This window comes from Saccopteryx leptura, chromosome 5 (genome assembly GCF_036850995.1).
Source record: "Saccopteryx leptura isolate mSacLep1 chromosome 5, mSacLep1_pri_phased_curated, whole genome shotgun sequence".
NCBI classification, from domain to species: domain Eukaryota; kingdom Metazoa; phylum Chordata; class Mammalia; order Chiroptera; family Emballonuridae; genus Saccopteryx; species Saccopteryx leptura.
The window spans coordinates 39,149,802-39,163,551 of NC_089507.1; the positions used below are offsets into that span (position 1 = coordinate 39,149,802).

A 13,750-nucleotide genomic window follows, 5' to 3' on the forward strand; every position below is an offset into this window, starting at 1 on the left:
AGGAAATAATTTAAAAGCAACAGTATTCGGATATAATTTCTAGGGGGTTTTTTGAGAGGGAGGGTAACTGCTAGACATTTCTTTAAACTTTTAACTTGGAAATAATTTTAAACTTCCAGAAATGTTTAAGAATAGCTCAAAGTATATACTTTATCCAGATTCACCAACTGTTACATTGGCATCATTTGATCATATATAAACATCTTCTGATCCATTTGGGAGTTAAGTTGTATATATCCTGCTCTTTTAACCCCTAATTACTTCAATGTGCACCTCCTAAGGACAAAGACATTCTCTTAGATAACCTTAGTATAGTTGCTAACTTCAGGAAACCTAAAAATTGTAAAATATTTTTGTTTAATGTCTTTTTTCCAACTGTTTTAACTGAGCAAATAAAATCCTTTACGGTTTTCAGAGGATCCAATCCAGAGTCATGTACTGTCATTTAGTTGTCATATCTCCCTACACTCCTTTAATTTAGAACAGTTTTCTTCAGCTAAATACGTTTTAAACTATCCGACCTTTATAAGATATTCTGCAAAATAAAATTTTAAAAGCTGGGTTCTTCAGCAAATTATATAGGGAAATTTCATTAAAAAAAGAGGGTTGGTGGAAGAGTTAAGAAAAGTTGCAGCCTGACCATGGAATTGGTGTAGTGGATAGAGCATTGGACTGGGACACAGAGGACCCAGATTCAAAACCCCAAGTTCGCCAGCTTGAGTGCAGGGTTGCTGGCTTGAGCGTAGGATCATAGATATGAGCCCATGGTCGCTGGCTTAAGCCCAAAGGTTGCTGGCTTGAGCAAGGGATCACTCACTCTGCTATAGCCCCCAGTCAAGGCACTTATGAGAAAGCAATTGATGAACAACTAAGGTGCCACAACGAAGAACCGATACTTCTTATCTCTCCTCCTTCCTGTCTGTCTGTCCCTATGTGTCCCTCGCTCTTTGTCACAAAAAAAAGGTTTCAAAAGGCTTAGATGAGAGTATATGTCTTCCTATTCAAGAGTGGTTTTTAGTATGTATATATATTAAAGCTTTACAATGAGGTTTCCACGTTTCTTTAAGATTGGTAATTTTTGGATTAGTGGTTCATCTAGTCTCTTAAGATTTCAAAAATATAACAATATTTAATCAACTTAGACAAATAAATCTGACCAATGATTTCATAACGAATCCAAAGAAAAATCACTGTTTTCAACAGAATTCTCTCCTACAGTTAACAAAAATATCTAATCCCAATATGGAAACCCTTTAAACAAAAATGGAATTACTGTGATGGTGTTTAGTTATCAGACTACAGAAGATTTTGTTCTTTCACTCAATAAACCAGGGGTCTCAAACTCACGGCCCACGGGCCGCATGTGGCCCGCCCACGAGTTTGAGACCCCTGCAATAAACATTGCCTTTGTGCCAACTATGTGACAGGCCTATGACAGCTATGGGGGATCTAGTGTCTAAAAAAAAGGCATATTACCTACCCTTAACAAACTTACAATTTAGTAAATCTTGACAGGTATTATTTTCCCCTTTGAAAATGAAGCAAGTAGGATTCAGAGTGGTAAATGTTTCCAAAGTCACAAAGAAAGTTTTCTAGAGGGACAAGAAAGGATACTAAAATCGTGGCCTTTTATCTCCTAATATAGGACTTAACTTGTCTGTGTTAGACTGCAAAAGAGTGCCTTAAAATTATCCTCTAAAAGCTTATCCATCGACTCCAAAAGGGACCGCGTACCTTCATCCCCAATACTGAGTGAGTCACCAAGTTTCCAAATAATGTATTAGTACTTCCACTTAAAAATAACAGGTACTTTCCATAATTAGAAACAAAGAAACTATACAAAAGGTATAAAAAACCTTTTTAGAGCTTAAGATGTTGTGGTAACATGAAGTCCTTGTAACAACTGAGAGTACTATACTAATTCTCTTTATATATACACATTTCTTTTAGAAGAAGGGTAACAGAAGAATCAATTCCTCTTGATTTATTTTCTATTTTAAAATAGTAACAGGCCAGTGTAATCACAACATGGGTTGTTACACTTTCTAGGATAGAAAAAAGTGTAAGTAAGTCATTGAGAGTTGGTCTTGACTCTCACCTCCCTCTAATTTCTTCCCACTCATGTCTTTAACCTTAGCACCCAATCTAAAAATACTTCTCCTACCATAGAGCATAAGTCAGATAACTCATTCTGGAAAGGATCACCTAGTCAATATTTTTGTCTTTCTAGGCCCGAAGATCTCTGGTGCAACTTCTTAACTATGCACCATAGCCTGAAAACAGCAATACACAATATGTAAAAAATACTAGTGGCTATGTTCCAGTAAAAGCTTTATTCTGGATGCTGAAATCTGAATTTCATATCATTTTCACAGGTCACAAAGTAGTATTCTCCTTTTAGATTTTTTCCCTAACCACTTAAAAATGTAAAAATTATTCTTAGTTCATGGGTCATAGACCTGATCTGTGGTGGCTCAGTGGATAAAGTGTCAACCTGGAACACTCAGGTCGCTAGTTTAAAACTCCAGGCTTGCCTGGTCGAGGCACATAAGAGAGTTGGTGCTTCCTGCCCTTCTCCACTTCTCTCTCTCTTCCCTCTCTAAAATGAATAATATCTTTAAAAAAAACTTTAAAAAAAAAACACCCTGGCTGGTCGGCTCAGTGGTAGAGCGTCGGCCTGGCATGCAGAAGTCCCGGGTTCGATTCCCGGCCAGGGCACACAGGAGAAGTGCCCATCTGCTTCTCCACCCCTCCCCCTCTCCTTCCTCTCTGTCTCTCTCTTCCCCTCCTGCAGCAGAGGCTCCATTAGAGCAAAGATGGCCCGGGCGCTGGGGATGGCTCCTTGGCCTCTGTCCCAGGTGCTGGAGTGGCTCTGGTCGCAGCAGAGCGACGCCCCGGAGGGGCAGAGCATCGCCCCCTGGTGAGTGTGCCAGGTGGATCCCGGTTGGGCGCATGTGGGAGTCTGTCTGTCTCTCCCCGTTTCTAGCTTCAGAAAAAAAATAAAATAAAAATAAAAATAAAAAAAACAAGCAGCAGGCTGGGCTGGTAGTGTGTACAGACCCCTAATGGACAGACTTGCTTCTAAGATGGAGATGCAGTAGGTGACTGGCCCTCTTTAACCCTAACCAACTGATTCCTTATCTCTAAACCTAAAATCTGACAGGAAATAATTCTTATTCTACTTTTTAGTCATTTGTAAATTACCTTTCTTTATCTCAAAAAAAGGTAAAAAGTTATAAAGATTCCTTTTGAGCAGTAAATTTGAAATATTCCAGGAATTGCTGAAAATACTTTACATCTGGATATCAATGATCTTACCAATGAATAACTTTTCACCCCTTATAAGAATAAAAATTCTAAAGATAATTAAAAGCTATCAAGGAAGGTAACAGATTATGCCCTAAATATTTTTATAAGACTTTGTCCTATGTTCCTTGCCAGGAGATTTCAAACCTCACTATACTCAGTAATTATAGGGGGACAAAGGGAAAGAAAGAAAGAAAAACATGGCATACCTCTGAGCTCAAAATGGAGATTGAAGGTATCTAGTGAAACTCACCAAGTTCTAAAGATTCACCTAAGAGGAATGCAGAATTTTCCAAAGGCATCTTACACTGTGACAGAACCAGCTTCTAAGTTTCAGCAGCTTTACAGGAAAAAAAAATAAAATAAAAATTCTGTAAAACAAAGGCAGCTGTGGAAATAATATTAACCAAATTCTAAGTAACAATATCTACAGTACTTTTTCCCCATCCATGTTATACAACATTAACAGGGGTCTCCTTTGTGCCAGAAATTAGGAATATAGTAATGAACATGTCAGCTACCATCACAATCAGGGAGATCAGTCTGTAGAGAAACTCCAAATGGGATGACAGGCTTTAAGAATCATGATGGTGCCTGACTGGTGGTGGCACAGTGGATACAGTGTTGACCTGGGATGCTGAGGTCCCAGGTTCGAAATCCCAAGGTCACCGGTTTGAGCACAGGGTCATCAGCTTGAGTGCAGGGTTGCCAGTCTGAGCATGGGATCATTAACATAACCCCATAGTCACTGGCTTGAGCCCAGAGGTCACTGGCTTGAGCCCAAGGTCACTGGCTTGAGCAAGGGGTCACTGGCTCGGCTGGAGCCCCACCCTTATCAAGGCACATATGAGAAGCAATCACTAAACTAAAGCGACGCAGCTACAAGTTGATGCTTCTCATCTCTTACTCTAAAAAATATATACATATATATTAAGAATCATGATGATGTGAAGAGAAAATATGGCACATATGCAAACGTAGAGAAGGCCTCCTAAAAGAGGGGTGTTTAATGCAAGCATGAGTAGGACCTGGCCAAATAAAACACAGGGGAGGGAAGAGAAAGAACCTATTAGTCAAGGGAACAGCATGTTCAAAGGGCCAGAGGAATATGGCATTGGTGTAGAAGTAAAAGAAATCTAATGTGGCTGCTCAGAGTAAGAAAAAGGATGAGAGAAGGCATCTCTGAAATGAAATGGGCAAGGAGGAAAGAGGCAATTTGCCCTGAGTCACACAGTTGCACAGGGCTGAAACGCAGAGCCCACTTTAAACCCTAACCACTGTCAAGTGGTTATATACTTACTAGCCATTCTGAAGCTCTTCCCATCTCCCTTCCCTCAAGGATCTGAGAAGGAAGCTGAGGGAAAATCTTTGTGGAGGATCCTTTCAGGGGACTTGCAAGGGCCTGAGGGAACCCTTTACTTGTAATAATTAATTCATCACTATGAGGTAGGGATTTTTATTAACCATTTTATTTATTTATTTATTCATTCATTCATTCATTTTAGAGAGGAGAGGGAGAGACAGAGAGAAAGAGAGAGAGAGAGAGGAGAGACAGAGAGAGAGAAGGGGGGGAGGAGCTGGAAGCATCAACTCCCATATGTGCCTTGACCAGGCAAGCCCAGGGTTTCGAACCAGCAACCTCAGCATTTCCAGGTCGACGCTTTATCCACTCGCCACCACAGGTCAGGCATATTAACTATTTTTATTACCTTGTATTTCCAGTATAATTTTATGAAACAGTCCAAACATTAACATTAACTTTTATTAATAATTACAATAAAAATTATCAGAAATGTTAACTTCTTACCACAATATTAAAAGCATTTTAATTACCTTTCTATCAAAAAAGTACTATTTTAACTATCGATTAAGAAAAATAAAAGATAAATAACCAACTTATTCATTTGGTTATTTCTTTTTTAATTAGCGCTATTTTCCTTTTTAAGGAAAGAATAGAGAAAGTCTGTTCCTTGTTTGTTCGTTTATTCATTCATTCATATGACAGCTTCTACACTTGAGGAAAATAGACCAAATTCCTCCTTCATTGAAATACAATGAAAATGGATACCCTGTGGCAATTATATTTTTGCAACATATCCTGTTTGAATGAATAAAGAACCAACCAACAGATAAAATTTGATGCAATAGAGAAAATCAAAACTTGAGGGTAGTGAACTGAGAATTTAAAAAATCACATTAAAGGTGGACAAAGAGAATAAAAAAACTGCTCCACTGAGGAACATAGGAAGAAAGGAAAAGAATCCTCACCCAAAGAGCAGAGAAATCGCAGTAATCAATGCACTATAATGAAGGTCCTTAAAGTTATAAAAATAAAAAGATGAATATAATACAGAAGAATCAAGACTATAACCTAGTGATGAAAGATTAAACCTTTATCCAGCAGTCTTTACACTGGGGTCCAGATGGTTTTAAGGAAATCAATTTCCAGATCCTTAATTTCCATAGTTAACAACCAGTTACTAGAATTTAATATCAAGGTCAGAGCATCATGTTGGTTTCTCATTTTCTACACTTTATTTTATAATACTGCTCCCTGTTCACCAGAGAAAGATCTACCTCTCACATATCTAAAATCTCACTACAGTGAACTTCCCTGAGATGTAGAAACATCCAGAACACCAAATAAATCATTTAAAATATTGCTTTGGGGGGGAAAAGGTAATCTTTAATGGAATCACCATACATATATCCAAGGTGGTCCTGTCTTTCCCTGTCCCATGTACTTCTGCTAAGGACAATCCCTGACATTAAAAAGGAGATAATTTGGCCCCAGTGGGCTATTAAAACTTTAGAAAATGAGAATAATACAAATTTTAGAATAAGAGGCTCACCTGAGAGAATAATCCAATGAAAACAGTGATAATAAATATAGACGACAGCTACAACTTAGTTCACTCAGGTAAAAAGCTTATGGCCAGACACCTGACATAATTATCTAGAATTATTTAGAATTCAAGATATGGGAAGCATCTTGAATTAGAACTCAAGAACTTTAATCACTATCGGAAAAATGAGAAAGGTTAAAACATTCTATCAATCACCTTTGTCTTGTGTCTGTGACTTAGAAATTTAGTATGATTTCAAGGAACTGAAAAGAGGCAGCCTTACTTCTGTCAAATCCATGTCATATCTTCCAGCAAAAGTAACATACACCAAAGTCAGTGTTTTATATTTTCTTGACCATTTACTGAGAAACATTTTTATTAACTTTTGGGCAAAAGAATGCTGGATATAGTAAATACATGTGATTTTTTTCCATGGACAAGTATTACTCTGTTCAGTTTTTCATTCCTACATGGACTTATTATAGATTAGTTTGGCAGGAATATACTATACCTTTTACGTAATTGATATCCTTAGTACGTACCAATAAACCTTTTGTAAACTTCACATTCACTAATGTGTGAAGTTCCACATACTAGTAAGTTCATTTCCAGTGGAACCAGTCTCATTCTGACTTAAGTAATATTCGTCTATGGATACACACATTCCATGAAAGATGCAGTGTGCTCTGAAAAGATGCATTTATGTTTAGTAATTGTTTATAATAAACCAAATGAATTATAAATGTATGTTGTACTCATAGTAATGATAATTTAGAAGAAAAGTTCTTTAACACTTAAACCATTATGGTCACAGTTAATAAACACTTTACATTTCAATTTATATTCATATTTTTGATGTCCAGAAGCATTTTGCAAGTGCTGAAAGAAAAGAACTGCCAATCCAGAATCCTATACCCAGACAAAATATCCTTCAGGACAGAGGGAAATGAAAATATCCACAGATAAAGGAAAACTAAGAAAACTTGCCACCTACCCTCAAAGAATGACTAATGGAAGTCCTTCAAACATAAAGGAAATGATAAAAGACAGAATACAGTACTGGAAAATCAGAAAGAAATAAGAATATGTGTAAATACAATAGACCTCCTTTCTCCTCTTAAGTTTTCTATATTATCTTTGATGGTTAAAGCAAAAGTCACAACACTGTGTGATATGGTTCTCAGTGTATGTAGAGAAAATATAAAAAAGCAATTACATTAGACATGGGGGGGGGTAAAGTTGACTTGACCAGTAGACCTTAAGTTATATACACATAATATAATGCTTACATCAAACACAAAACAGATACAGAGATAGAAATCAAAACATTATAGATACATCAAGATGGAATCCTAAAGAATGTTTAACCCACAGGCTTCTTTTTCCCTCTCCTCCTCCTACTACTGATAAAGAAATTAAAGCACAAGCGACTCTATCCACAGGCAGGCCAAGTGTTGCTCAAGTGTGAGCACACTGATGAATAACATACTCGAGAGGTAGAATTTTCACAGCACTTATATCAGCTTTGACAATACTCAGACATTTCAGTTGGGAGTAGAAACTCGTACAGTTTTATAAAGAACAATATATCAACATCCTAACAAAATTATATATGCTCTTACCCTTTGGTCCAGCAATACAGTGGGTTATAACCAGAATTCTAAAAACGAAACAGGATAGGAAAAAAACTCAAGACTACAGGACACCTAGTAATCGTTAGGGGCATTCCCCGAAGCTGTTGTTTCAGGTATGTGTAGATGAGTGTGTATACTGTATATACGTAATGGGTCACAGCATAAAATATATTTTTATACTATAGGTTGTGGTCAACTAAGTTTGGAAACCATTGTTTCAGCTCCTAAAGACAGCCTGAGGCAAAGGAATAACTGATACTTTGGAAAGGAAGGGTTCAATTCCAAGATATGAAGAAATAAAAGGGAAGACATATAAACAGACAAAGCAAACGCAAGGTAGTATGTTACCAAAGTAGACGGAGCCATGAGAAAACATGGCCTATTTGGGGGTGAAGGCAGGGGAGAAGAGGAGGGAAAAGAAGTTAGTGCCCCTAACTAATAGTCAGGGATTGCATGCTTTAAAATTTCTTGCAGCACACTAGTTGAAAATTGCTGGCTTACAGACATTCACAGAAAGGCAGGAACATACAGTTGAAGTCAGAATACAGAATAAAAAGACAAAAACAGGAGATAAAAGACATAAGGATCAAGCCAGAAAGCCAACATTCTGCTGGTAAGCATTCCAAAATGGGAGAACACAGAAAATAGAATAAATAAAAATTACCAAATATTTTTTTTTAATTTCCCATACCTGAAGGAGAACACATTTCAACCAAAAAAGCCTTTCAACTCCAGAGTATTGACAGAATGACAAGAAACATACCTAGATACATAACTAAGAAATTCTAGCATTATAAGAAAAAAGAGAAGAGACTAAATATTCCAAAGAAAGAGTAAAGGGATTATTTAAAAAGTACCAAAACTCAAGAGTGGCATCAGACTTCACTCCATCTTGATCAAACAGAATATAGCAAAACCCATGTTTTAAGAGAAATTTAATTTGAACCTGAATTTCTATACCCAGCCACATATCAAGCAATTATGAGCCAGGCCAAAGACATTTCCTGACATGGAAGAATTTAAAACATTTATATCTCAAGTACCTTGCATACATACTAAAGTTAATTTAGAATACATTCCAATAAAAAGAGGAAGAATACACTACAAGAAAAAAATGTAGGATGAGAAACAGAAATGCATTAAAGGAATATTACAGAATAACTATACAGCAGGCTTCCAATCCTTGAGATTGAGATTAAAGGAAAATACCTGTAGCAAAAAAAAAAGAAAAGAAAAAAATAATCAGGCCCTGACCAGGAAGCTCCAGTGGGTTAGGGACAAAATAACAGCAAACTGGATTCAGCAGCTCACTAAGAGGATCATACACCGTGTGTGATCAAATGGGATTTATCCATAGGATGCATGAATCAGTAAGTGTGATACATCATCACAGAAAGTTCTACTAGACAATAATGGTACAGAGAAATCCTAGTGTAATAAAACCAGAAAATTAACAAAAAGTAAAAAATAAAAAGCCTGCCTTCCTTGTAAATTTGTTATCTACTTGTTTTCTGTTTTTCATACCACTTGGTATTTCTTTGCTGCTGTACTGTTTGTGTTTATTGAATACAAAACATATTTTGCCTGAAGTTTCTTTCCATTTCCTAAAATAGGTTTTATTCTGAGGCACTTGTTTGTATGTTACATTTCTGTTCATTTGCTTTGGCAGTTTTACTTAAGAGCCTGTGTAAAGTTTTGGTTTTTAATTGCTAATTTCACATCATTTTTTAATGGGAACTTACATTAGTTTCCTAGTGCTGCCAAAATAAGGAAACATGATTTAAAATACTTCCTCTCCCACAGTTGAGGTACAAGCCTTCTATACACAATTTACTGAGAGTTGAAGTCATGAAAGGATGTCTAATTTTGTCACGTGCTTTGTTTGCATCTATTCAATAACAAATATGTAATTTTTACCTTTCATTTTACTATTGTGGTGCATCACACATTGATTCACACATCCCACAGATAAATCTTACTTGATCACACAGGGTGTATGTATGATACTCTTAGTGAGCTGCTGAATTCAGCTTCCTACTATTTTGTTCATTCTTGCATCCATATTCATCAGGTATATTAACCTATAGTTTTCTTGTAGTATATTAATCTGGCTTTGGTATCAAGTTGTTTATTCATGATCTTTTTTTCTTAATCTAAGCATTTATCTGCTTTTGCTACATGTCATATGTTTTGGAATGCTGTTTCCATTTTTATTTCAAGATTTTTTTTTTAATTTTCCTTTTGATTTCTTCTTTAACTGATAGTTTAGGGGTATATCATGTAATTCCTACATATTTTTGAATTTTCCAGTTTTCCTTATTATCATACTGTGGCTTAAAAAGATACTTGATATGTTATCATTCTTCTTAAATCTGCTAAGGCTTGTGACCTAAGTATGACCTATCCTGGAGAATAGTCTGAGTGAGCTTGAAAAGAATGTGTATTCTGCTGTTGTTGGGTAGAATGTTTTGTACGTTATCTGGTAGATCAATTTGGTCCAAAGTATATTTCATGTCCAGTGTTTCCTAATTGATTTTCTGTCTAGATCTATCCATTGTTGAAATTGGGGTATTTTAGTTTCCTATTATTGTATAGTTGTCTATTTCTCCCTTAAGATCTGTTACTTTCTGATAAATATATTTCAGTGCTCCAATGTTGGGTAAATATATAATATATTCACAATTGTATATCCTCTTGATGAACTGACTCCTTTTCATATAATGACTTTAGTCTCTTACAGTTTTTGACTTGTGTTTTACAGCTAACCTTGATCTCTTTAATTTGCATTTGCATGGATTACCTTTTTCCATCCCTTCACTTTCAGCCTACATGGGTCCTAAAAGTGAAGTGAGTCTCTTATAGGCTGCATATAGTTGGGTCTTTTTAAAAAATCTATTCAGTTGCTCTATGCTAGGGGTCCCCAAACTACAGCCCACGGGCCGCATGGGGCCCCTTGAGGCCATTTATCCGGCCCCCACCGCACTTCCGGAAGGGGCACCTCTTTCACTGGTGGTCAGTGAGAGAAGCATAGTTCCCATTGAAATACTGGTCAGTTTGTTGATTTAAATTTACTTGTTCTTTATTTTAAATATTGTATTTGTTCCCGTTTTGTTTTTTTTACTTTAAAATAAGATATGTGCAGTGTGCATAGGGATTTGTGCATAGCTTTTTTATAGTCCGGCCCTCCAACGGTCTGAGGGACAGTGAACTGGCCACCTGTGTAAAAAGTTTGGGGACCCCTGCTATGCCTTTTTATTCAAAAACTTAATCCACTTACAATTAAAGTAATTACTAATTGGTAAGAACTTACCAATGATGTTTTATTGTTTTGTAATCCCCATACTCCTTTCTTCCTTTGTTGCTATCTTTCTTTGTACACTGATTTTCTGCAGTGTTACGCTTTGATCCCCGTCTTTATTTTTATGTATCTACTGCAGGTTTTGCTTTGTGGTTACCATGAGGTTTACATAAAATAAATATAATGGTCTATTTTGAGCTAACAACTTATATCATTAGAATTCTACTCTTTTACCTCTTCCCTTCCTGTATTTTCTTTTTGATGTCACACCTCTTTTAATATTGTATACCCATTAACAAGTTATTACAGCTCTATTTTTAATATTTTGTCCTTTAAACCCTTATACTAAAAGAATTTAGATACCACAATTATTATAGTATTAGAATACTTTGAATTTGATTATACACTTACCTTTAACAATATGTTTATATTTTCACGTCTTTGTGTTACTAACTAGCATCCTTTCATTTCAACTTGAACTCCTTTCAGCATTTTTTGTAAGGTAGATCTAGTGGTGATAAACTCCCTTAGCTTTTGTTTGTTTGGGAAAGTCTTTATGTCTACATTCAAAATAACTTTATGTGTAAAGTACTTAGTTGGCAGGGTTTTTTTCTTTCAGCATTTTGAATATATCATCCTTTCTCCTGTCCAGTATAGTTTCTGTTGAGAAATCTGCAACCTTATAGGGGTTCCTTTATATGTAAGAAATTTTTTTTTCTCTTGCTGCTTTTTAAATATTGTGTTTGATTTTAGGCAGTTTTATTATAATGTGTCTTGAAGAACATAATTTTGAACTGGAAAATATTTTTATCTGAAATTTTGAGATGACCTATTAGATTCATGAACTTATATGTTCAATTCTCTTCCCATACTTGGGAAGTTCTCAACCATTATATCTTTAAGTTACATTGTGTTCCCTTCTTCTCTTCTTCCCCTCCTGGAACTCCACTAATGAGTAAGCCATGTCTTTTAATGCTACCCCTATAGTCATGTAGATTTTCTTTTCACTTACTCATTCTCTTTTCTTTTCATACCTCTGATTGAATGATTTCAAATGAAGTGTCTTGCCATTGACAAATTCTTTCTCCTGCTTGGTTAAGTCTTCAGTTGAAGTTTTATTAAAATCTTTCTTCAGTTCTGTCATTGTATTCTTCAATTCTATGATTTCTATTTTTCTTTTAATAGTTTCTATTTCTTGATTCTTCATGATCCTATGGTCTAATATTAGTGTCTATACATTTGAGGAAATAGGCACCTCTTCCCATCTTTACAACATGCTTCAGCAGACAAAGTCCTTAACCAGTCAGCCCATCCAGAGATTATGAGTGGTTTCTGAGGGCAAGTTTGCTGCTAGAGCCACTGGGTATGCAGGTGTTGCGCCTGGGGGGGCAGGTGGGCAGGTGCTTGCATAATCGAGGACCATTACTGGTGCTTGGATCCAAGGGCAGGTCCTAGAGCCGTGTTCACTGGTTCAGGTCTATGGCTTGAATCTGTCTGTGGTGATGAGCCTACAACCTGGTTTTGCATGGGTGGACCTGGATCCTAGGTCCAGAGGGACAAACAAGGCACCGAGTACCAAAGGGGCAGGACCAGCATCTGGGTCCTGGGGGACTGGTACAGTACTCAGGTGGGCCAGGAGACGAGTTTCATGGGAGCTGGCCTGGAACTAGGGCCACAGGGACCAGCCTAGTGCTTGCTTAAACCTGGCACCTCTGGCTGTGGGAGTCAGCTAATCTGGGGCCTTAGGGACAGGTCTAGCACTGAGGTAGGCCAGGAGACTGGGTCCATGGGAGCTGGCTTGAGGCTGGCACCTCAGGGGCTGGCTTGGGCTGAGGTTGGGCCAGGAGTCAGGGTCCATAGGAGCTGTTCTAAAGTCTAAGTCCTCAAGAGACCAGCCTAACGATGGCGGTTTATCAAGAACCCAGGACAACAACAATCACCTTGGCACTGGGCTCAGCCAGGAACCTGGGCTCACAGACAGATTGGGAGATAGGGGCAATAGAAGCCATCTAGGCTCATAAGAGCCAGTTGGCGCTGCGATATGCCAGAGCCTGAGTTAACAGAAACCCATTAGCCTGATGCTACAGGAGCCACCCAGAGCCATAAGAGCCAGTAAGTGGTAAGGTAAGCTAGGAACCTAGGTTTTCAGGATCCTTCTGGGAGCCTGCTCCCACAGTAGCTGGCTGACACCAGGGTGTGCCAGAAGCCTGGGTTCACAGAACCTGTCAAGAGCCTAGGGCCATAGGAACAAGCTAGTGCTAAGATGGGTAGGAGCCTGGAGCTCAGGAAGCTGCCTGGAGTCCCAGGAGTTGCCTGGAGCCACTGGAGCTGGTGGACTCGGGGGTGAGACGGGACCTGGCTTCACAGGAGCTAACTTGACATGTTGGCAGAAGATGAGAGTTAAAAATTCCTACACTCCCATTTTGCTTCAATGATGAAATCTTATATACTCTGATGATAATACTGTGTCAACTGCTCATCTTTAATAATTAAGAATTTTAGAGGTTTAAAAATTAAGTTTTGAACATATGGTTTAACTTTTATTGCTTAAATAAAATGACCAACTAAGGTTGTCAGAGTTTAATTTTCTTTTTTTTAAATTTTATTTATTCATTTTTAGAGAGGAGAGAGAGAGGAAGAGAGAGAAACAGAGAGAGAGAAGGGGG

The 13,750-nt window shown here is 37.4% G+C and overlaps 1 protein-coding gene across 13 annotated transcripts in view; it reads right to left on the reverse strand.

The window, feature by feature from the left end:
* Positions 1-13,750, reverse strand: part of CLOCK (clock circadian regulator) — a 108,079-nt gene that overhangs the window by 74,668 nt on the left and 19,661 nt on the right. For 6 of the 13 annotated variants that reach the window (XM_066385625.1, XM_066385626.1, XM_066385629.1 and 3 more), the window contains one exon: positions 3,560-3,646. The exons of 5 other annotated variants lie outside the window; for them this stretch is intronic. The gene's annotated coding sequence lies outside the window, so the exon portion shown is untranslated. Of the gene's footprint in view, positions 1-1,495; positions 1,520-3,515; positions 3,647-13,750 lie in introns of those variants that run through there. 2 more of the 13 variants (XM_066385623.1, XM_066385632.1) reach the window with 2 other exon arrangements.